This window comes from Heteronotia binoei, chromosome 19 (assembly GCF_032191835.1).
Source record: "Heteronotia binoei isolate CCM8104 ecotype False Entrance Well chromosome 19, APGP_CSIRO_Hbin_v1, whole genome shotgun sequence".
Classification (NCBI taxonomy): domain Eukaryota; kingdom Metazoa; phylum Chordata; class Lepidosauria; order Squamata; family Gekkonidae; genus Heteronotia; species Heteronotia binoei.
In genome coordinates this window covers 9,738,128-9,760,242 of record NC_083241.1, presented here as the reverse complement: position 1 = coordinate 9,760,242, position 22,115 = coordinate 9,738,128, and positions in this window count along the sequence as shown.

Sequence of the window (22,115 nt, the reverse complement as noted above, 5' to 3'; positions counted from 1 at the left end):
CACAATCTCCTTTATCTTGCTCCCCCACAACAGACACCCTGTGAGGAGGGTGGGGCTGAGAGGGCTCTCACAGCAGCTGCCCTTTCAAGGACAACCTCTGCCAGAGCTATGGCTGACCCAAGGCCATTCCAGCAGGTGCAAGTGGAGGAGTGGGGAATCAAAACCGGTTCTCCCAGATAAGAGTCCTCACACTTAACCACTACACCAAACTGGCTCTCCATAAATAAATAAATATGATGATGATGATATCAAGTTGCAAACAACTTCTAGCGACCCATCAAAAGATGGTGACCCATCATTATTGATGATGATGATGCATTGTCAGAGTCAGATACTCAACTGGTGGTTGGTGTTCTGCAATTCAAGATCTAGCCAAGTTCTTGGGAACTGCAGAGATACCTTTGTAGGATTCTTGCCAGTCCAAGCAACCCTGTCTTCTGGAGCTGAGCTGGTGTTATTTGCTCAGTGCCCAGAATGTCCAGGTGATCTTTGGTTTCTCAGGATTTTCAGGAAATTCTTTTTTTTTTATTTATTTATGTGATAAAGCTGAATTGAGCTGTAGATATTTATGAATGGGATTCTCTACCATCCTTGTCGTAGTTGAAAAGTTTAGAGGCAGGTCACGGGGTAGAGGTTGCCCGGCACTGATCCTTTCTCTTTGTTCTTCAGAATGAGTCATGTCCTTCCAGTGGTTATCCAATCTTCTACTGTTTTGGAACAGAGTACATCATTAAACTGTTGCACCAATTGTGGATGAAGACTTCTCAGCTTTTCAAGCCAATAGCCACGGACTTCATCTCTTCCAGGCGCTCTTCAGTGTTTTAACTGGAGAGCCAGTTTGGTGTAGTGGTTAAGTGTGCAGTCTCTTATCTGGGAGAACCGGGTTTGATTCCCCACTCCTCCACTTGCACCTGCTGGAATGGCCTTGGGTCAGCCATAGTTCTGGCAGGGGTTGTCCTTGAAAGGGCAGCTGCTGTGAGAACCCTCTCCAGCCCCACCCACCTCACAGGGTGTCTGTTGTGGGGGAGGAAGGGAAAGGAGATTGTGAGCCACTCTGAGACTCTTCGGAGTGGAGGGCAGGATATAAATCCAATATCTTCATCTACCTCACAGGGTGTCTGTTGTGGGGGAGGAAGTTAAGCAGATTGTGAGCCGCTCTGAGCCTCTTCGGAGTGGAGAGTGGGATATAAATCCAATATCTTCATCTACCTCACAGGGTGTCTGTTGTGGGGGAGGAAGGGAAAGGAGATTGTGAGCCGCTCTGAGACTCTTTGGAGTGGAGGGCGGGATATAAATCCAATATCTTATTCTTCTTTTTCATTTTCTTCAGTTGTTTTTGCCAGCTTTCCAGGGTTATTGTGAGCTCCTCCATTTGCTTTCTTTTCAGTTTGTTTTCCAGATCTGTGATCCAGGTGGCTTTTTCATTGTAACCTTTTGAATCTTCCAAGAGTTCTTTCTAGAGCGGGGGTGTCGAACTCATTTGTTGTGAGGGCTGGATCTGACATAAATGAGACCTCGTTGGGTTGGACCATGTCTTGTTGGGCCAAGCTATGTCAGGCTGGGCCATGTGTGCACCTATTTAAGATTAGGTAGCAGAGATATAAATTTTATAAAGAACACAAGAAAACACAAATATATATATATATAAAACTTAAAACATGCTTAAAACATGCTTTATATATATATAAAACTTAAAACATGCTTAAAATGTTAGCACTCATTGGTCTTAAGGATCTTTCTTTGCATTTCTTCCATGGGATCCGGGGGACTGGGCAAAGGAAGCTCTGGCTCTTTCCTTCTTTCCCCAGGGGACTGGGGGGAGAGTCTCAGCCAATAGAAGGAAGAGAGGCTTGGCTCAGTAGCTCTGCTGTGCAATTGAGAGAGCCTGGCAAAGCAAGCTATTCCTCCCCAAGGGAGGAGCCTCAGCCAATGGAGAAAACAGAGGTTTTGCTCTGTAGCTCCTGTGCAATTGAGTGAGCCTGGCAAAGCAAGCTGTTATGCAGAAGGAAGCAAGAGAGAGGGAGAAGGAAGCAGATGACAGCCAGTTGCTCGGGAGCCTGATAAGAGCCCTCTAGGGGCTTGATTCGGTCCCCAAACTGCATGTTTGACACCCCTGTTCTAGAAGGTGATTGTCTTTTTCTTTGACTGGTTTTACTTCTACTTTTTCATCTCCCTCAAGTGATTTATACAACTGCCTTTAGTTAGTCTGGAATTGGAAGTTTTGTCTATATTTTTGGAAGCTGTACCTCTTGATTCTTTCTGGAGATTGCAACAATTGTTTATTTGATTTCTTTTGCAACTTGGGCTATTGTTTTTATATTTGATATTTCTTCCTGAGGTTTGCTTCTTTCGTTCTTGAGTTTCCTCTCAGGTGCTTAAGTCTGAACACTGATTGTTGACCCTCCCCCCCCCATCTCATTAACTGAACCCCGTGGTGCAGAGTGGAAAAGCTGCAGTGCTGCAGTCCAAGCTCTGCTAACAACTTGATCTCAACAGAAGCTGGATTCAGGCAGCCGGCTCAAGAATGACTCAGCCTTCCATCCTTCCGAGGTCGGTAAAATGAGTAAAAGGTAAAATGGAGATGCCTGGTGAAGGCAATGGCAAACCACCCCGTAACAAAAAGTCTGCCAAGAAAGCATCGTGATGTGACGTCACCCCATGGATCAGTACTTTTACCAATCTCATTGACCATTTGGGTTTCACCTTAAAATCCTTAACTCCCATGTCCATTCCCAGTTCTCTCATTACTACAACTGCCACGCTGTACATCAGCTAGATGGTTTCAGTTACGTTTGTTGCAGGAATTGTTTCAATTGCTGTATTGATATTTTCAGTGAGTCTCGCAAGTTCTTTCTTTGATGTTCTGAGCACAGGTAATCTTTGTCTGACTTCTTTGCTAATCAAACACTCTATGAGTTTTGCCTTCAGTTCTTCCTGTACAGAGGTGACCTCATGATGTATTGTCAATATCTGGCTTGTAATTAGTGGACTTCCAAGAGCAACTTCACTTCTGTGGCCTATTTCTTGGTTGGTTTCATTTGTTATCTGTTCTTTGCGGTCTTCTTTTGGCTGTCTCTTATTTCATCTAGCTCTATTGCTGTGGGGAAAGTTCAGTTCCGTTACCTTCATTGGTACTGAAGTGGGAAAAGTTGTTCTGCATGATAAAATGGTTCTGATCGAACAGTTGCAGTTCAGAGATGGTAGAATCAGGACACTTTCTCCCCCCCCCACATAGTTGAAACATTCCCCATATTGCATCAAATGGCTTTATGCTCAGTAAACCAACATCTACTGGTTGTTCCCAGACTAAGAGACATCCATCTAGCTGCAACTAAAGAAGAAGGCGTAGAAGATGTTGGATTTATATCCCACCCGCAGGGCCCCGCACCTCCTCCGGCAGCTGATTCCACCATTGGGGCGCTTTTATAGAGAAGGCCTGCTCCCTAGTTGTTTTAAGTTTGGCCTCCTTAGGCCCAGGGATTTCCAAAAGATTTTGTGTACTGGAACGCAGTGCTCTCTGGGGAACATATGGAGAGAGCGGGCCCTGAGGTAGGCAGGTCCTCGGCCATATAGGGCTTTATAGGTGATAACCAGCACCTTGTAACGAACCCGGTATACAATTGGCATCCAGTGCAGTTCCCGCAGCCTAGGCCGCACGTGTTCCCACCGAGGTAGTCCCACTAGTAGCCTGGCTGCTGCGTTCTGCACTAGCTGCAGTTTCCACGTTCGGTACAGGGGCAGCCCCATGTAGAGGGCATTACATGTAAGAGAAGCCATGTTGGATCAGGCCAATAGCCCATTCAGTCTGACACTCTGTGTCACACAGTGGAACAAAAAAAAGGAGGTTCACAAGTGGGGCTAGAAAGCCCATCCACTTTGCCCCCCACAAGGCACCAAGAATACAGAGCATCACTGCCCCAGACTGTTCCAATAATATGCAGTGGCTGATAGCCACTGATGAACCTCTGCTTCATATTTTTATCCAATCCCCTCTTGAAGCTGGCTATGCTTGTAGCCGCCGCCATGTCCTGTGGCAATGAATTCCACATGTTAATCACCCTTTGGGTGAAGAAGTACTTCCTTTTATCCGTTCTAACCCTACTACTCAGCAATTTCATTGAATGCCCAAGAGTTCTTGTATTGTAAGAAAGGGAGAAAAGTACTTCTTTCTCTACTTTCTCCATCCCATGCATAATCTTGTAAACCTCTATCATGTCACCCTGCAGTCAACGTTTCTCCAAGCTAAAGAGCCCCAAGCGTTTTAACCTTTCTTCATAGGGAAAGTGTTCCAAGCCTTTAATCATTCTAGTTGCCCTTTTCTGCACTTTTTCCAATGCTATAATATCCTTTTTGAGGTGCGGTGACCAGAATTGTAAACAGTATTTCAAATGAGACCACACCATCAATCTATACAGGGGCATTAAAGATACTGGCTGATCGGTTTTCAATTCCCTTCCTAATCATTCCCAGCATGGCGTTGGCCTTTTTTATTGCAATCGCACACTGTGTTGACATTTTCAGTGGGTTATCTACCACGACCCCAAGATCTCTCTCTTGGTCAGTCTCTGCCAGTTCACACTCCATTAACTTGTATTTGTAGCTGGGATTTTTGGCCCCAATGTACATTACTTTGCACTTGGCCACACTGAACCTCATCTGCCATGTTGACATCCACTCACCCAGCCTCAACAGATCCCTTTGGAGTGCCTCACAATTCTCTCTGGTTCTTATCACCCTGAACAATTTAGTGTCATCTGCAAACTTAGCCACTTCACTGCTTACTCTCAACTCCAAATCATTTATGAACAAGTTAAAGAGCATGGGACCCACCCAGTATGAGCCCTGCGGCACCCCACTGCTTACCGTCTTCCACTGCGAAGACTGCCCATTTATACTCACTCTCTATTTCCTATTAATTAGCCAGTTTTTGATCCACAAGAGGACTTGTCCTCTTACTCCATGACTCTTGAGTTTATTAAGGAGCCTTTGATGAGGAACTTTATCAAAAGATTTCTGGAAATCAAGGTAAACAACATCTATTGGGTTCTCTTTGTCCACATGTTTGTTCACCCCCTCAAAGAACTGTAACAGATTAGTGAGGCACGATCTTCCCTTACAAAACCCATGCTGAGTCTTCCTCAATAATGCCCTCAATAACTTGTGTTCATCAATGTGCCTACTCATTCTGTCCTTGATAATGGTTTCTACCAACTTTCCCGGTTTTGAAGTCAGACTGACTGGCCTGTAATTTCCCAGATCTTCTCTGGAACCCTTTTTAAAGATGAGGTGACATTTGCTACCTTCCAGTCCTCAGGAACGGAGGCAGATTTCAATGAAAGATTACATATTTTTGTCAGGAGATCCACAAGTTCACCTTTGAGTTTTTTCAGACCTCGTGACTTGTTAGTTTTTAATTTGTGCTGGTCTTTTGGGGCAATTCCCTATTTATACAAATGGTGAAATCAATAACATTATGGTCACTGCTCCTAAGCGGTGCAATCACTTTTGCATCTCTCACCAAGTCTTGGGTATTACTTAGGACCAAATCCAGGATCGCCCCACTCCTAGTAGGTTCTCTGACCATCTGCTCCATGGCACAGCCATTGAGAGTGTCTAGAAACTCAATCTCTTTCTTTTGACCACAACACATATTGACCCAATCAATCTGCAAGTAATTAAAATCACCTATTATGACACAGTTTTTACATTTAGCCACAATCTTTAATCCTTCCATATATTATAATCGTCCTCTATCTTTTGATTTGGTGGGCGTTAACAAACTCCCATAGTTAAATTTCCTTTGGGGCCCTCTATTTCAATCCAAAGCATTTTTAGAAGGGAATCTAATTCTCTGACCTCAGTCTTACTGGACTGTATACCCTCTCTGACATACAGAGCCACCCCACCTCCAACCCTTCCCTCCCTATCCTTCCGATATAACTTATATCCACGAATCACCGTGTCCCACTGATTCTCCTCATTCCACCAAGTTTTTGAAATTCCCACAATGTCTATGTTTTCTCCCAATACTAAACATTCCAACTCCCCAATTTTACTTCCAACACTTCTAGCATTTGTATACAAACATCTATAATTTCCCAGGCAAGTTAGGTCCACAAGCTTCCTTCTGCTGCCTCGAGACTTTTGCAGACAGTCCATACTGTTTGTCACCATCTCAGTGGACAACTCTGATCCCCATTACCCGGTAGAAAAGTAATAGCTAACCCTTCATCTCTTTGAGATGAGTCCTCCTGAACCAGAGACATTTCATCTCCTGTCAGCTTTCCCCCAAAAATTCAGTTTAAAAACTGCTCTGCCTCCTTTTTGATTTTAAGCGCCAGCAACCTGGTTCCTTCTGGGGACAAGTGGAGACCATCTCTTTTGTACAGCTCCCACTTGTTCCAGAAAGCATCCCAGCGCCTAACAAACTTAAACCCTTCCTCCCTTCACTATCGTCTCATCCACACATTGCGACTTCTAATTTGTGCCTCTCTCTCCTGCCCTGCACGTGGAACAGGTAGCACTTCCGAGAAGGCCACCTTGGAGGTCCTGGCCTTAAGTCTCCCACCTAGCAGCCTAAATTTTTCCTCCAGGACCTCACGACTGCATTTCCCCAAATCGTTGGTGCCAACATGCACCACAACCACTGGCTCCTCCCCAGCACTGTCTATCAGCCTATCTACAACACGCATAATGTCCGCTACCTTCACACCAGGCAGGCAAGTCACCATAAGGTCAGTATGCGGTTTTGCCACCCAGCTGTCTACTTGCCTAAGGATTGAATCACCAATTACCAAGACCCCCCCCCCTCCCTGCCCAGGGATGGTTCCTTGGCACAAAAGGTCTTGAAACCAGGGCTTTTTTTGGAGCAGGAATTCCTTTGCATATTAGGCCACACGCCCCTAATGTGTCAATCCTCCAAGAGCTTACAAGGCTTTTAGTACAGTAAAAGGTACAGGTAGTCCCCTGTGCAAGCACCAGTCATTTCCGACTCTGGGGTCGCATCATGACGTTTTCATGGCAGACTTTTTACGCAGTGGTTTGCCATTGCCTTCCCCAGTCATGTACACTTTCCCCCCAGCAAGCTGGGTACTCACTTTACTGACCTCGGAAGGATGGAAGGCTGAGTCAACCTTGAGCCGGCTACCTGAACCCAGTTTCCGCCAGGATCAAATTCAGGTTGTGAACAGAGGGCTCGGACTTTACCACTCTGTGCCATGAAGCTACAGAGACTACTGTAAGCTCCAGGAGGATTGGTTACATCAGGGATGTGTGGCCTAATATGCAAAGGAGCTCTTGCTACCAAAAGAAAAGCCCTGCTTGAGACCATTATTTCGCACACTGCTGGTTTCCCAGTAGCTGATCAGATCCCTGATCTGGTTGCTTTACAGACAAAACTGCTTCCAGTAGCACATCAGTCCTCTGCCTGAATTGCCCAACAGAAGAGCCTGCATCCTGTAGCCCATTTTCCACCATAGATCCTGGAACACCAATCTCTGATGCAGTCAGGGGTGGGATTCTAGCTCCTTTGCATATTAGGCCACACCCCCTGGTGTAGCCAATCCTCCAAGAGCTTACAGGGCTCTTTTTTGCAAGCTCTTGGAGGATTGGCTACTTCAGGGGCGTGTGACCTAATATGCAAAGGAGCTCCCGCTAGAATTCCACCCCTTGGATGCAGTCCTGGTTAACTCGGGTGATGACCAAGCTGGTCTAGGCTTCAAATTTGATTTTCTCACCATACCTAAGGGACCGCCTACCTAAGGGACCGCCTCTCCCCATATGTTCCCCAGAGAGCACTGAGATCTAGCTCGCAAAATCTCCTAATAATCCCTGGGCCAAGAGAGGCTCGATTGAAGGCAACCAGGGAGCAAGCCTTCTCAGCAATGGCCCCTCGATGGTGGAATCATCTACCAGAGATGGTACGAGCCCTGCGGGACTTGAATCAATTCCTCAGGGCTTGTAAAACATTTCTTTTCCAGCTTGCCTTCGAAACAGAACCTGGCTAAACTGATGAAACTGATGTGTAGCCATCCAGCCATCTTGTGGATATTATGACCCATAGTAATGTAGCACCTATTTTATCTATTTTAACTAACTTATTTATTATGTCATTGATTATTTAAAATTGTTGTTGTATTGTATTGTTTTATTGAACCATGGAACTCCATGCCTGTGAGCCGCCCTGAGCCTGCCTTTGGCGGGGGAGGGCGGGATATAAGAATAAAATTATTATTATTATTATTATTATTATTATTATTATTATTATTATTATTATTATTATTATTATTATTATTATTATTATTATTATTATTATTATTATTATTATTATTATATGGAAAAGGGGTTTGGGATTAATTTAGTTTAACTCCTTAGCAGAGGTCTGTCTCCCATGGGAGACAGCAGTTACACTGCAGATAGCAAAACCATCTGCTTCACTGGAGCACACAAGAACCACCAGCATGGCAAGTAAATATCCCATGGGGTTTATTATTATTATGGCTGGGGAAAGATCTGAGCCTGAAACTTCCTCCCAGATCTTACTGCTGGGCTGAGCTCTACCAACCCTTAATGCAACCCATGCAAATACGTGGCTGATCCCTAAAACTGCCCTGTACTTGAATATCTACATCGAAGTGTTTCATATTCACACAACGTCCATCGCAAGGGTGAGTGGATCTTGTGTGTAACTCAGGGGTGGCCAAACTGTGGCTCAGGAGCCACATGGGGCTCCTTCACACATATTGAGTGGCTCTCAAAGCCCCCACCCCACCCCATCAGCTGGATTGGAGAAGGCATCTGTCTCTTTAAATCACTTCTCCAAGCCAAGAGAGCTGGCAGCTTGGAGAATGCATTTAAAGTTAAAGTTGCTTTCTTTCCCCACTCCCTCCCTTCCTTCCTTCCTTCCTTCCTTCCTTCCTTCCTTCCTTCCTTCCTTCCTTCCTTCCTTCCTTCCTTCCTTCCTTCCTTCCTTCCTCCCTCCTCCCTCCCTCCCTCCCTCCCTCCCTCCCTCCCTTCCTTCCTTCCTTCCTTCCTTCCTTCCTTCCTTCCTTCCTTCCTTCCTTCCTTCCTTCCTCTAATGTTCATGTCTCGCAGCTACTGGAATGCACACTCCTCGCCCCTCCCAACTGAAAAAAACACACACACCCCTTCTTTGCCTCCCAGCATCTCGGGAAATCTCCCCAAAAGAACATACTGCAAAGCACATGAAAGCTCATACCTTGAAGAACACTTCATGGATCTAAAGTGCCAGTGGATGCCAGCTTTTCTCTCAAACACAGGGAGAGAAGGAAGGAGAGGCAACCCAGCTCCTCTCTGCACAACACAGAGATGGGGAAGGAAGGAAGCCAAACAGAGCTCAGGCTTTGCAGTCTGTGTCAGGCTTCAAGGCTAGCCTTTCTCTGCACAACAGAGAGATGGGGGAAGGAAGCCAAATGGAGCTCAGTCTTTGCAGCCTGTGTCAGTCTTCATGGCTAGCTTTTCTCTGCACAACAGAGAGGTGGTGGAAGGAAGGAAGCAGAGCAGAGGTCATGCTTTGCTGGGGCCAGGGCTAGCTTTGGCTTTTCTTGTGACCCGGTAGTGAGGCTTCCATGGCCCGGTACCAGGTCCCAACTCTGCAAATGGGAAACAGTGATTTGGACTATTTGCACATTGTTGTATATATGCGCATAAATATGCACATGCGGTATGTAAAAAATATAAGGTTGCTGAAATGCACTTTTTTCCTTGTATGAATTACATTTTGTAACAATATTGTTCACAGAGTGGTTTTGATTTATTTGGTTCCCACCTGTGGATTGGCAACCCTAGAGGTGAGTCTTTAATCCATTCTGAGGGAAATTTCTCAAGGGAAATGGGAAGTGAGTCTAGGCAACAAAGATGTCAACATTGCTACATACTCACCTGTATACATCACAATACAGAGCAGTTGCAGCTGAGTCACTGAAAGTCCAAGGTTCAAAACTCTTGGTTGTGAACTCACTCAGTAGCTTCAAGCCACTCTTCCATTTTCATGTGGAAGCACTAAGGGTCAGCGTAGATGCGATGGAACATCCACACAGGCCCACTTTGTTCATAGGCTGAGGAAATCTAATTTTAGCACGGAAAGCCTTCGCTCTCTTTCCTCACATTATCATGCTCCCTGTTATGTCTGAATACTTCTCACCCCAATTTGGCTTATTTCTGGTATTGGAGCTGGGCTGGCAGAGAGATGCTTCAAGTAAAGCAAAGGACCACAACCTTATTAACCCTGTTAACATTATAAAGTTTTTGAAAGGGATAGAAGGTGTGGTCAAGTTGCAGCCAAGTTTTGGTGACCCCATAGGCATAGAGTTTTCAAGGCAAAAGAGAAACAGAGGTGCTTTGCCGTTACCTGCCTCTGCATAGTTGTTGTTCTCCCATCCAAGGAGTAATCACAGCACATCCTGCTCAGCATCCATGATCTGATGAGATCAGACTAGCCTGAACCATGCAGGTCAGGATGGAAGTCCCGCCAGAAAATGGCTGTCATGTGGGAAGGACCACTCACAATATACAATAGCTGTCAAGGAGGACAGTTTAAAAAGGTTGGGGAGACTCAAGTCAAACATCTTCCTATGATGGGAGCGGCTATTTCTAAAACGTGTCATCTCTGCAAAGCAAATGGTGATGCCTTCTGAAGTCTTTTGAAGCAGCTCCTGATCCAATGAGGCGGAGAAATGTCAAGACAGGTTTCTTGTTTTGTGGGGAAAACAAGAGGCCATGAGGAAACACATCAGTGGGCACCTTTGTGGGAATCAGTCAAGTAAGATGGGGGGGGGGGGGCGGGCTTGGGAGAAGGAAAGCGTAGTCCCCTTTTATATATGTGTAAAAATAAACTCCCTCACTGTGTATGTGAGTGGGACAGTCCTCCAAGTATAGAGGGTTGTGGGTGGTTTTGGCTCGTTGATGGAGACCTGTTGATGTTTCTAGCAAGTCATGATTCATTTCCAAGGCAAGAGCACATGTCAAAGACGGAGGTGCCAGAAATGGTCTTCCACTCTATAAACATGAAATATCAATCCATAACAATAGAAGTCTACGGTTTCAAACAGAAGGTCCTTGATTTGACCCCTGACCCATTTTTAAAGAGTCTTCAAGGATCAAGAACGGATGAAGATCCTTCTGTCACTACCTGTCAGCAAATAGACCTGTGGTCTGATTCAGTATATTTGTCTAGTATATACTGTGTAGGCTTCCCAATCCCCAGGTCCCAGAGGGAGATCTCCCGGTTTTACAGGCTTCCCCCCTCCCCCAGCCAGCTGGCCAGCGGGGGAAGCTCCGCCCCCACAACCATCATGCACTTCCATGAACAATTCCCATAGGGAATGATGGGAAATTGATCCGTGGGTATCGGGGGCTCTGGGGAGGGCTGTTTTTTGAGATAGAGGCACCAAATTTTCAGTATAGCATCTAGTGCCTCTCCTCAAAATACCTCCCAGGTTTCAAAAAGATTGGACCAGGGGGTCCAATTCTATGAACCCCCAAAGAAGGTGCCCCTATCCTTCATTATTTCCTATGGAAGGAAGGCATTTAAAAAGATGTGCAGTCTCTTTAAATGTGATGGCCAGAACTCCCTTGAAGTTCAATTATGCTTGTCACACCCTTGCTTTTGGCTCCACCCCCAATGTCTCCTGGCTCCACCCCCAAAGTCCCCAGATATTTCTTGAATTGGACTTGGCAACCCTAATACTGTGAAATTAGGATTCCCAAAACTGGCTCAGAAATTGCCAGGAGATATGGGAGGCAGAGCTTGCTTGGGCAGGGTAGAGTTTGGTAGAGGATGTGATGTCACTTCCTGGTGATACTCTAGGTTGGAAAAGAGGCTGCAGCTCAGTGGTTAAGCAATTGCTTGGCATGGTCCTAGGTTCACCCTTTGGGTGAAGAAGGACTTCCTTTTATCCTTTCTAACCCGACTGCTCAGCAATTTCATCGAATGCCCACGAGTTCTTGTATCGTGAGAAAGGGAGAAAAGTACTTCTTTCTCTACCTTCTCCATCCCATGCATAATCTTGTAAACCTCTATCATGTTTACAAGTAATGTGCTGACAAAGTAATGTCAGTAATGTGCTGACAAAGCCACATCTGCTGTGTAATGTGTGGCACTGTGGCAAACTTCAAATGTGATCCTTGACTGACTGGGATCTTACAATAAAGGAGGAGTCCTCACTGTGGTGAAGAAACGGGGGGATATTGGCACTGCGAGCAGGCATTAAACATTTAGATGGAGATGGATGAGGACAATGGTTTTCATATTCCCCTTAGCCCACTTTTTATACTAAAAGATATGAATGTGTTTGGAAAGTGCTATCAAGTCACAGCTGATTTATGGAGACAGTTGACTTATGGAGACTTATGGAGAGCCAGTTTGGTATAGCAGTCAAATGTGCAGACTCCTGTCTGGGAGAACCAGGTTTGATTCCCCATTCCTCCACATGCACCTGCTGATGTGACCTTGAGTCAACCACAAGTTCTCGCAGAGCTGTTCCTCTCAAGAGCAGTTTCTGTCAGAGCTCTCTCAGCTCCGCCTACCACACAGGGTGTCTGTTGTGGGGAGAGGAAAGGAAAGGAGATTGCAAGCCACTCTGAGACTCCTTCAGGTAGTGAAGGGCAGGGTATAAATCCAATCTCCTCCTCCTTCCTTCCTTGGGTCTTCCAGGTAAACAGAGGTGACTGCTATAACATACCTCTTCCTAGATGGCCTCCCATCCATGGACTTTGGGCCAACCCTGCTTAGCTTCCAAGATCTGCTGAGAGGGGCTACCCTGGGCGGTTGTACCTCAAGAAAAATTGGCCCAGGCCCAAAGATATTAGTTTCATCTAACCTTAGCTCTTATTGTGTTAGTTTCATCTAAGCTTAGCTCTGTTTCAATTCATTCATGTATCTTGCTCTGTCCCCGTAATGAGAAGACCAATATTGGCCAAAAGATATCTAGAGCTGAGTACTACGATACCCATAACCAATTTGGAAAGAATCTGAATGGGAACCATATGGCATCCAGACACACAGTCTTCTCCTCCAACCAACATGCACTGACAAGAACATTGGACCAATATAGTTAGAGAAGCAATCTTTTCAACAGATATTCAATACCATAACAGCCCTGGTAAGGAAATCATGTCCCATTCCTTAAATAATGGGATTGCCAAGTTGTTATAGTTAAAGTGTTGTGTCTCCATAACCATAGAGGGTGGTGAAACCTCTTACTATAAAGGAGGGAAATTTGCAAAGCCATGTGAGGAAATGACCAAGGCTGAGGGTTTTTGTTTTTGCTACACATTAGTGGCAGCCATTTTGATTTTTATTGAGCACAGATGGTTTGCTAAGAGGCAATGCCATGTTCTGGCCACACCAATGGACCTCCACAGCAGGCTGGAAAACCTCACTCCACCATGAACTCAGTGAGTGAACTTGATCATTAGCATTACCAGCCCCACTTCACACAAAGACATATGGAGTTGTCTTAGATTATATCAGACCCTTGGTCCATCTATTCAGACTGATAGTAGATATCCAGGGTCTCAGGCAGAGGTCTTTCACAGCACCTACCTACCTGATCCTACCTGAGCTGGAGATACCAGGGACTGAACTTGGGGCCTGGAGTAAATAAATAAATATGATCAATAAATAGCCTCAGAATAAATAAATATGATCAATAAATAGGGTTGCCAATCCCCAGGTGGGGGCAGGGGATCCCCCGGCTTGGAGGCCCTCCCCCCACTTCAGGGTCGTCAGAAAGTGGTGGGGAGGGGAGGGAAATATCTGCTGGGAACTCTGTTATTCCCTATGGAGATTTATTCCCATAGAAAATCATGGAGAATTGATCCGTGGGTATCTGGGGCTCTGGGGGGGCTGTTTTTGGAAGTAGAGGCACTGAATTTTCAGTATAGCATCTAGTGCCTCTCCCCAAAATACCCCCCAAGTTTCAAAAAGATTGGATTATGGGGTCCAATTCTATGAGCCCCAAAAGAAGGTGCCCTTATCCTTCATTATTTCCTATGGAAGGAAGGCATTGAAAAGGTGTGCCGTCCCTTTAAATGTGATGGCCAGAACTCCCTTTGGAGTTCAATGATGCTTGTCACAGCCTTGATCTTGGCTCCACCCCTAATGTCTCCTGGTTCCACCCCCAAAGTCTCCTGGCTCCACCCCCAAAGTCCCCAGATATTTCTTGAATTGGAGTTGGCAACCCTATCAATAAATAGCCTCAGAATAAATAAATATGATCAATAAATAGCCTCAGAACATTACTACCTAGGGCCAGGGGTGGAATTCTAGCAGGAGCTCCTAGGCATATTAGGCCACACACCCTGGTGTAGCCAATCCTCCAAGAGCTTACAAGGCTCTTTTTTGTAAGCTCTTGGAGGATTGGCTACATCAGGGGTGTGTGGCCTAATATGCAAAGGAGCTCCCGCTAGAATTCCACCCCTGCCTAGGGCTACCATATTTTGAAAAGAAGAAGAAGAAGACATATTTCCAGACTGAGTACTTCAAACAAGTGATCACTAGGACAAATCTCATTTTAAATACGCCTGCTATTTAAGGTGTGACCATTGCTACTAACTAGGAATATTCCTAACCTTCCAAGCACAAAAGAGGATGTTTTCATCTGTTTTTTTAAAGCCCAAAAGAGGACAGACACCAAAAAAAGAGGGCATCTGCAGCCCTACTACTACTAATTGGAATCAAGTTAGACAGTTTTCACAAGAATGTTGTCCATACATTATTTATTTTAGGAACCATCTAAGAAGGTTGCCACTCCCACCTGCCACCCATACTGCCCACCTCCTCTCACTGGGGTGGCAGGAGGAAAACAGGTGGAAGAATCAGATTTGTACCAACAGTGCAATATCCGTTTAAGTGAATCACCAGAAGTGATGTCACCAACTTGTAGGCTTCCCAATCCCCAGGTCCCAGCGGGGGATCCCCTGGTTTTACAGGCTTCCCCCCCTCCCCCAGTCAGCTGGCCGGCGGGGGAAGCTGCACCCCCACAGCCATTATGCACCTCCAGGAACAATTCCCATAGGGAAAGATGGGGAATTGATCCACAGGTGTCAAGGGCTCTGGGAAGGCTGTTTTTTGAGGTAGAGGTGCCAAATTTTCAGTATAGCATCTAGTGCCTCTCCCCAAAATACCTCCCAAGTTTCAAAAGGATTGGACCAGGGGGTCCAATTCTATGAGCCCCAAAAGAAGGTGCCCCTATCCTTCATTATTTTCTATGGAAGGAAGGCATTCTAAAAGGTGTGCTGTCCCTTTAAATGTGATGGCCAGAACTCCCTTGGAGTTCAATTATGCTTGTCACACCCTTGCTCCTGGCTCCGCCCCCTATGTCTCCTGGCTCCACCCCAAAGTCTCCTGGCTCCACCCCCAAACTCCCCAGATATTTCTTCAATTGGACTTGGCAACCCTACCAACTTGGCATGGTTCTCTAGGATTCTCCTGAAACTATAGCATTTGCAGGGCAATCCTCGGTTTTGTACCATGTTCAGTTTTGGTTTCTTTTTGCTGAATTCCGCTCCTTAAAATTAATACCTGCTTTGAGCCCCTCCTACCCCAGCCAATGTATAAAGGGTTTAAAAATGGTACCCAAGGGATGACATAAAAGTAATAGTGACACTGGAAACACCAACATCATTTTTCAAAAATAATGCGCAAAATGGAAAAAAGTTCAGAATACCGTGCTCAGACGCAGAACCCTAAAGGCAATGGAGATGGGGCACTTTCACACCTCCCTTATTTATTTCTGTAGCCATAAAGCTTTTATGGAGGGTGGTTTGCCTCCAGGTCTTTTTTGTAGCAGGAACTTCTTTGCATATTAGGTCACACCCCCTGATGTAGCCAATCCTTCTGCAGCTTACAGTACGCCCTGTACTAAGAGCCCTGTAAGCTCCAGGAGGATTGGCTACATCAGGGGTGTGTGGCCTAATATGCAAAGGAGTTCCTGCTACAAAAAAAAGCCCTGTTTGCCTCTATTTTCAGTTCTGGGGGTAGCATAATCTTTAGTGTGTGTGTGTGTGTGAAAGGGCTGGTGTGAAGGCTCTCTTGCTGTTAGTTCCTGTGTGAAGAAACCATGACCGTGGGGCACAGCTTGACACCGTTGGAGGTTAAAAATATGAAGTCCCTCATTGATGTCCTCCGTCTTTTTTTGTAGCAGGAATTCCTTTGACCATTAGGCCACACACCCCTGATGTAGCCAGTCCTCCTGGAGCTTACAGTAGGCCCTGTAAGAAGAGCCCTGTAAGCTCTTGGAGGATTGGCTACATCATCAGGCATGTGTGTCCTAATGTACAAAGGAGTTCTTGCTACAAAAAAAGCCATGATGTTCTCTTTGGGTCCACCTCCTTGTCTTAACATGGTCAGGGGTGGGATTCTAGCAGGAGCTCCTTTGCATATTAGGCCACACCTGATTCTTCCACACCAATCCTCCAAGAGCTCTTTTTTGTAAGCTCTTGGAGGATTGGCCACATCAGGGGCGTGTGGCCCAACATGCAATGGAGCTCCTGCTAGAATTCCATCCCGATCATAGGGAACAACAAGTGAAGAAAGGGAGGAATTATTTTTTTTTTTAAAAAAAAACTAATCTACAGATGTACATCAGAGATATTATGCTCGGACACCATTCCTCTGTGTGTGTGTGTGCTTAAGAGCTCCCCCGAATTCTCATCCAAAGCGCCAGCTAGGGCTGGGTCAAAATCGAAAAGGGAGCATAACTCTACGTCTTCCATGTCCCCTTTTTGATGCATCTTCTCTGCCTTTTCAACCAAATCAAAGCATCTTAGTTTGAGAGGAGGCAGAATGGGGCGGGGGTGGCAGAGGTGAGGAGAAGGCACAGGGGGGCGGGGCTGTCCTGTCCCTTTAAAATGAGATCATTGGTCTCATTAATATGCAGAACGAGATGCCCATTGACCAAGCAACAAATGTACACCTTCGAATCTTCATTTCTCTCTATGAATATTTTAAAACCTAATGCGTGTGTGCATCTGTGTGTGTGTGTGTGGACGCACTGTGCCATTTGGGTTTTAAGCAAACACTGATCCCCATGCATACCCCCCCCCTCTAATTTTTATCCCTGGTGCTGAGGGCTTTCCTCTCCCCCCCCCCCCCAGCGTCCCTTTCCTCCGCCTCCCTGTTTTCCAGGGTGTCATTAAAAATCTGATGCCAAAAGTAGAGACTTGGCAAGGGTTGTGATATAATTTGCAATCTGCAGTGTTTGCTGCTAGGCCTCAACCCCCCCCCCCTCCTCTCCCCACACACGCACACGGTCTCTCCCCCCCCCCCTCTCCCTCTCTCTTTTTTAACCAGCTTGCCTCTTAGAGTCAATAGGGGGCATCCCTCAGCTGTCTAAAAGAAAAATAGGAGAATACTAATTAGAATTCTATTGCCAGTAGCCCTCCAGTCGCAGTGCTTCTAGATTTCAAGCTTCTTTTGTTTGAATTAAATTGCCAACTTTCTCTTCTCCGCCACCCCCACCTTCAAAACCCTTTCCCTCTTTGCAAGGAGTATGAGAGAGAGAGAGAGTAAGAGAGAACGGGTGCCTTATTTGATTGAAAGAAGGGGAGGGGGGTGGATTGAAGGCCTTAGCTTGGAAGAGCTGAGGAAATGTCGGACTTGTGTGTTTAAAAATTCCTGGTATGCTTTTCAATGGCTGACTCCAGTCTTTCTGGCAGGGTTGTTGAAGGGGGTGTGGGGTGGGGGGAAGCAAGGGGAGGGAGAAAGATTGGCACAAAGCAAAGAGACGCTGCCCCCTTTCCATGACACTGAAATTCTGAGGAATAGATGGCATGCTTTTGCCCAGCTCAGAGGCAGATGGTTCAGGCTTGTCAAAAACCTTGGGATGAGATCACAAGTGCTGTTCATAGCTGAACAACCTTCACTTCTGTTATTCTGTTAATACCTCCTTTTGTATGCCGTTGTGGGAGGCAGAAGGAACCCGGGGAAGCGGGCGGGGTGGGAAAAGGGGAAGGCCAAGAAAGATGTCATAAATGCAAGGGGGGGGGGAATGACAAAAAATAATCATATCGAGGGTGAATTTGTTTTCATAACCCAGTAAAAATAATGTGGCGTCGTCACAATGGACAACAAGGAACACGCAATGTGTGGGTCAGCCATTGTGCTTTACTGGATGGAACTCATACTGGGAAATGTTGCTCTCATGTAGAACGCTGTCAAGTGCGATCCTAAAAGCTACACCCTCCTTAAGCCTGTTAACTTGGAAGGGTAACTATCCTTAGGACTGTATTTTTTCTCTTTCAAAATGTAAAATGCAAGTGTTTCTTCTGTTAGAAATTTCAGTAAGCATAGAGATAAGGTCAACCAAAGGTACTACCCCAATCCCAACAGTTCAACGGAATTGGATTCAGTTCTGTGTCTCTGTAAAAAAACAAAACAAACGGAACAATGTTTCCATTTTTAACATTGCCGGTTGCTCTCAGAAAATAGTTTCTGGGGAATGATTCTTATTTCCAATTTTCATTATTATCTTGGATGATTCGGTGCTGTTTCTCTACCAAACAATTTGAAGGTGCCTCCTCAATAATCCTTCCAAATACTTGACCATTTTCTTTGGAAATTACCATACAAATTATGCAAAGGCCTTTGTCCTTTCGGCTGGGAGGGCCATCTCCATCGATCTGGATCATCACTCAATTAAAAAAAAAAAAGTAGACTGACCCAATCATTTTTTTTTTTTACTACAATATGCATGAATATATATGGGTGCATTCACACTACACTAAATAATGCGTTTTAACATCCGGATTTTTATTGTGTAAGAATAGCAAAAATCCGGATGTAAAACGCATTATCTAGTGCAGCGTGAATGCACCATATAATGTAGAAAAGTGAACTTAGTCCGCACACAAATTACTGAGCTATGTATTGTTGCATTATGCAAAGTTGCATTCCCATGTATTGGGACCACAGCTTACGCCATGTATTTGGGCCACAGCCTTCCCATTCTCTCAATAAAATATGAATTGATGCTTTTGAACTACCGTATATTGTTTTTAATGTCACCCAATGAAGGATTCCAGCCTTTGGACAATAAAACAGAAACTCGAGGCCTCCTTCTTTCCTGTTAAAACATATTGCTGGTTGCCTTCTCTCCTGCAACGCTCCGTTTGATTCTTTCTTTGCACAATATTCTCATCCTCCATGGTTTTTGCTCGCCGTATTTGAAAAAAAGAAGAAGAAGAAGAAGAAAAAGAACCACAATTGCATTAAAAGCAGACTGTTCTAAAACACAAGCTAACTATACCGCCGCCACCCTCTTTTCTTTTGCACATCAGTGATAAGATCTGAAAAGAATGGGGTGGGGGGGGAGAGAAATGCAAACACCAGCTCTTTTTTCACAAGCCGCTCTTGGGGCTGCTATATTTTTAATTAACAGTGTGTCGCACCGTAACCTTTCCCGGCCTCCGTGCGGCATGAATATTTTATTTGCTTCCCTCTAAAAGTCCACAAATAATTTGATTATCATTTGCCGTATTTACAGTTGCGTGTTTCAGACATGCATATAGGCTCGGCTTCTTAAGTTCTTAAGTAGCATATAGCTTTGACAAGCCCGGCCTTGATACTTACAGCATCTCAAGGAAGGAAAAAAAAAACCCACAAACCCCGGAGCCAAGCAAGCTTCCATCTCTTTGAATTACTCTCCCAATTCCGAGCCTCCGCAAATCCAGCCCTTCCTTTATCTGTTCTCGTTATAACAAGTGGCAGGAGGCAGAACAGCTGAGTGACCCGCAAGATGGCACCTGTCACCAGTCTGATTTCTCCTGCCTTCTGGAGGCCAAATTTTGTTTGAACCCGAGGAGCCCTCTGTCATATCCTCATTTTCCCTTCCACTCGTGGCTCTTCCCCTTAATCCCGTCTGCGGAGGCTGAAACTGTATTTATCCAGCATCCCTACCCCCCTTTTTGTTGCCCCCTCCCCTTTCATTTTTTTTCCCTCTTCTTCTCTAAGAAGCAAAAGTAAAACTAATTTGAAATCTGTGCTCAGAATTTAAGCGGGGAGGGGTGTGTGTGGAATTCTTTGGGAAACTTATCTGCAGCTGCCGTGCTCGCGGTGGCGCTTCCTCTGTGGTATCCCTTCCTTGAGCAGGTTCCTATCAATGAGCATTTGAAATACAAGATTAATTTAGGCCCCCAAGGTGGTGTTCTGATGAAGACTTTTTTTGATACGACTTCAAGGGAGGATAGCGCCACATATATGTACAGTGGGCGAGCTTTCTAAGGCAGGCCTGTTGTGTGCGCATGTGTGTTTGTGTTTTAAATTGACTTCATAAGACCTTCTACTGCATTGAAGTAAGCCAGATTCTATGCATATTAATTGGTATTTTCCACAGCTCCTCATTTCACACACACACACACACACACACACCTTTTTTTTTTAAAAAAAAATCTAAGATGGAAATTAGGACTCCTTAATACCTTAGGAAGCAAGCGGAAAAAAAACGTTTTCTGTTTTTGTAGGTGAAAGGTGAGGAGCTGTTTTGGCTCCGGAGTCCTGGATTCTAATTCTACCTCAGGCATGATTTCACAAAGGATGAAAAAGAATTCCTCTGGGTAGAACAGAACTGCCAGTAATCTTAGCCACTGGTAGTGTGTGAATGAACAAGAGGCGGATTGTGAATTAATTCTGACATTCAGGTGTTCAGTGGTTTCTTTCCGTCTTGATGTTCAACGATGGCCACAAAAGCTACATGCATGAAATAAAGTGGAAAGGTGTACTACCTGTTTACCATTACCTGTTTACCATACACTCCCTGTTTACCATTATTGTCTAACATGCACATCCCTGATAAAAATTCACTCCCTATTTTGTCCGTCGGGGAAGTCCAGAGTCCAGCAGAACTGACTTTAAAAATAAATATGCCTAAGACTGCTGTTGTGATGACTTATCTGGAGGAGAAATAAGCAAGAAAAATAGAGGTCTATTTTTACAGAGGTCTATGATTCCGTGCGCGGTTCAGGGTAAAGGTACATAGGATCAGACCTCAAGTATCGATTCTCGCAAGCTTCCCCCAGTTTTGTTTTGCTTGCATTGTAGCTTGTTCCTGAAGTTGATGCAGAACGGGTTGATGCAGAGTTAATAAACAGTGTACGGCAAGCAGAGAAAATGCTCTGGGGAAAGGGGCGGCAACGGTGACCCTTGGTGGGAGGTCACAAAGATCAGCAACACACAAGCTGGTCCCTGTTTCCTTCTGTGAACTGTTAAGAGAGTATGCGGCTGTGCGGTGGGCGCCGACCAGAAAGGCATCTTTCTGGAGGCAAACAACATATGACCGATACAGCTGAGGCACATCTGGCGAACCACCAATTTGAACACATCAGGGGAGACGCGATGGCCCCAGAAGGTCCTTGGGAAGCCTGCTGGATCGCTGCCTGGGACCACAGAAATGAAGAGGGCAACTTATCGGGAAGCCCCATAACATGACTGACAAGCCACATTGGGTCTTAGCAACTAAGAGGCTGACTACATCGATGCAATGCTGGATATTTCACTATCACGAGACCTTTGTAGATATTGTAGTCCACAGGTACCGGAGAGACTGGCAGTCATACACAGTTCATTGGGGTTCAAACAGTCGTCACCTTGTTTGAAAAGGCCAACACAGGAGTTTTTCAGCTTTGGTATGCACAATCTAAGAGCCCCATAGCGAGAAGAAGAAGAAGAAGAAGACCACAGAATTAATACCTTCTCTCTGAATCAAAGTCTCAGAGCGGTTTACAATCTCCTTTATCTCCTTCCTCCACAATAGACACCCTGTGATGTAGGTTGGGATGAGAGAGCTCTCACAGAAGCTGCCCTTTCAAGGATACCTCTGTGAGAGCTATAGCTGACCCAAGGCCAATCCAGCAGCTGCAAATGTGGGAATGGGGAATCAAACCTGGTTCTCCCAGATAAGAGTCCGTGCACTTAACCATTACACCAAACTGGCAAAGTACTAAGCTGCAATATTGCAGCCCAAGCTCTGCTCATGACCTGAATTCGATCCCGGTGGAAGCTGGGTTCAGGTAGCCGACTCAGGGTTGACTCGGCTTTCCATCCTTCCAAGATCATTAAAATGAGTACCCAGCGTGCTGGGGGTCAAGTGTAGATGACT